The sequence below is a fragment of the Aptenodytes forsteri genome, unplaced genomic scaffold (genome assembly GCF_000699145.1).
Source record: "Aptenodytes forsteri isolate BGI_AS27 unplaced genomic scaffold, ASM69914v1 Scaffold534, whole genome shotgun sequence".
Lineage (NCBI taxonomy): Eukaryota > Metazoa > Chordata > Aves > Sphenisciformes > Spheniscidae > Aptenodytes > Aptenodytes forsteri.
In genome coordinates this window covers 903,430-906,919 of record NW_008795712.1, presented here as the reverse complement: position 1 = coordinate 906,919, position 3,490 = coordinate 903,430, and the positions used below count along the sequence as shown (strand labels likewise).

Sequence of the window (3,490 nt, the reverse complement as noted above, 5' to 3'; positions counted from 1 at the left end):
TGGTGGATGCCCCATCCCTGGAAACATTCAAGGTCAGGCTGGACGGGGCTCTGAGCAACCTGCTCTAGTTGCAGATGTCCCTGCCCACGGCAGGGGGGTTGGACTAGATGACCTTTAGAGGTCCCTTCCCACCCAAACTATTCTGTGATTCTATGATAATTGGTAAAATTGCAATATAGATATACATTATCTTGGAAATAGTGAATTCTACTCCAGTTGGGACTTCAATTAAAACTGGAGTGTGTACAGCCTCTGTTGGGTTGGGCAGAAGAAATCAGTGGCATTAATCATGTTCTGAATGTGCTACCCCACCATCAGCGAGGGTGTCAGAAACTGGCCTTTAATAGCAAGAACTCTTATCCTGTGCCTTCTTGTAGGGAGAGGTAATTGACCTTTCGGTGTTAAAATGTAATCCTTCTGTGAAGTGAGGAAATAGAGCAGAATTCTATTAGAACGTGGCCCTGGCAAGTTGTTAAGGCATCTGAATGGCAGTCGTAACAGCCTGTGGATACGTTAGGTCATGATCTTTGAGATTCATTCCCAGCTTATACTTCAAATGAAACTCCAGTTGAGATCTGCTTTGGTTGTGGTGACCTTGGAGTGCACAGTGATTCCAGGCACTTGTGGTTTGTTTCCTAAATTTGTCTATCCGTGGATTTTGGACTGCAGTGTCTGTCTCTGTCTGCAGGCATATCCACTTGGCAGGGTGTTCCTACTTCCTTACAACTGTCTCAGCTGGAACAAAGACATCTATGTCTACAGAAATTCCTAGCAGATTAAATTCTTCTGTTCTTAGTAACTCCAGTGGAAATCTGAAGCACCTCCATTGATGCCCAGGATTTTTATTATTTTATTATCTAGCTTCTCCTGTTTTAAGATAAAATCTCCAGTAATTATGAATGAAATTTGGTCCATTGAAGCAGTATGTGATAGCAGATGATGTTCTAGCTTTTCCTGTGAAAGACTGCTAGTTTCTAGTAATTAGGACCTTTAAACTACAGGCCATACAGTATTGTTAATGATGACAGTGCTTGTTCAGTGCACAGGAGCTAGGTAGTCTCCACCTTTCCAATTTGTAATGTAAAAAACAACTATGAGAGAATATAGACTAATACAGCAGCTGCAGCCAATAGGCAGGACACCAGCTGTGAGTGAGCTGTAGTGCTGCTCTGCTTGCTTGTGTCATCTGCAAATGTTACCGCTGAAGCAGTATTGAATAGATTATTGATTAAAAATATTGAATACCACTAAGCCACAAAGAAATTGTAGAAGAAAACATGGTAGAAAGAAGTCTGCTTCTTGCTCTCTCTCCGATAACAACAATGCTTTAAAAACTAACTCCCTAGGAGATATTAAAAACAGCTCATGCGTGCCACATTAGTGCTGTGCAGTGGAAGATTTTATAACTCATTGTCACACAGTAGTAAATCAGATGTCTTGGTGGGAAAGCTAAAGACCTGTAATTCTGTCAGAAAAAGTCAATATGTGTCCTTGACTGGCACTGTCTTCCATCAGACAGGTGACTTCTGTTTTTTTGGTAGTTTCAAAACAGCTATTCCTGTATGTCACGAGTTCACTGTGAGACTAGCTCAAGTTATGTTTTTTCACATGTTCTAAATCTTCAAAGTCCTGTGTTAGAATTCCTTCATTAGAATTTCTCACTTTTCCAAGGCTACTTACATTCTTATTAGTTATTCAGAGACTATAGACTGGATGCCATTTTGGATTCTTAGATCAAAAAATCCACGTCTGTAGGTTATCTAAGCCTACTGATTCAAAAATACTTAGTCTGAATAGCTGCTGCCTCATGGCATTCTCAGATACAAACAGTCAAATATCTGTGTCATCCACAACACCAGATGGGATGGAAAAGCTCTCTTCTGATAACTTTTTAAACTTACTATTTGCAATTCCATTGCACATCTCTAGCAGAGGACCTATGCCTGACTTAAGTTTTCTGGTTTTCCCCAGTGAGTTTTAAAATGTATTCTGATTTAACCCTAATTGACCACCGATCATTCTTCAGCTAGCTACTTTCTCAGTATTTGTATTTTTAAACTTCTATTCATTGCTATTAAACTTAACTGCCATTAACTCCCATTTTTTACATGGATATTTTTAGGCTTTGTTTCATTGCCACTAAGACATCTGCTTTTAACTAGCATGGCTTTTTGCCCAGTATAATTTTTATTTCATGTTTGTGGATTCATGGCTCTTTGGGCATCTGGTAAGATGTTCTTGTACAACTATAATTTTTTGTTAATATTTCTCACTTTGATGTTCCCGGGAAGTTATTCTGACAATTGCTTTAAACTTGGGAAAATTATCCCTTTGACTGTTCCAAATGTATGTATCATTGGTTGATGCTATATTCTGTTCTCACAGGGTAAATATAACCACATCATGATCACTGGTACTTAGCCAGCAGCAGATTTTTAGGCTAGCAATTAACTTGTCTTTAGCAGTAGAATGAGGCCCAATATTGAATGTCGGATGCAATGCTGGGTGCTGAACTTCCTGTGGTAAAGTTTTAAGGACCTTTTTTCTTGCTGTCTACATGAGAAATCCAGCCAGAGCTCTCCTCAGGGTAATGTAAGAACATAGAATATGGCTGTCTAAATCTAGACTGAAGTCTCTGTATTTAAGTTTCCTTCAAGTTCATCCTTTTACACAGCCTGAGCAGATACCAGAGAAATACCTCATACTGTTTTCTAGCAAGGCTTGGCGGTTTGCAACTGCACTTCACTCTGCAGGTTGTCCTTTGAGGCCCTGTGGTTCAGAATAGTCTAGCAGATAAGTCTTTCATGCATCCCCTTCTCTTTTTCTCATTCTGTACGTACCAAACCAATACCAGTTTTTCTTTTTCTAGCAGTCCCTTTATGTGATCTATCCCACAATTATCAGGTAGATAGTGATGGCATAAGGTTTTCCACATCATCAGTTGGTGGCCCCCAAAATCAAGTGGCTACGTGTATCCTACACTGTGTCACCTATGAGACCTACGTTTTTCATTCACCAAAAAAATAGTATTTTTCTGTAGTATTCTCAATGTTGTATTACTCTCTGTGTGAGTAAAAGCCCATTCAGAGCATGACTTTGCTCTGACAAACCTTTAATCTGATTTTTAAAAGTCAATAGTAGGAGTACAAGGGGAAGTTGAGACTTGCTAGGTCTAATAAAGATACCAACTAATAAAGTTAGCACAGCCCATCTCTCCTTCTGGACAGCCCCTACTGCAAGCAACCTTCAGTTCATGCTGGCCTGTGCTGGCATAACTGTAAAAAGCCCAATTGCCTGTCCCTTCAACAGGAGGGCTCCCTACAGGTCCTCTTGGGTTATATTAAAATTTGGACCCTTGTTTTTCCACCAGTCTAAACCTGGCACTTAGATTAAAAATATGTATCATAGAATCATAGAATCATTAAGGTTGGAAAAGACCTCTAAGATCATCGAGTCCAACCGTCGACCCAACACCACCATGCCCACTAAA

The 3,490-nt window shown here is 39.9% G+C and overlaps 1 protein-coding gene across 1 annotated transcript in view; it reads left to right on the top strand.

Annotated features, from left to right (window-relative positions):
- The window catches only part of INTS9 (integrator complex subunit 9), an 87,207-nt gene that overhangs the window by 62,710 nt on the left and 21,007 nt on the right, over nt 1-3,490 (top strand). The gene's annotated exons all lie outside the window — the stretch shown is intronic.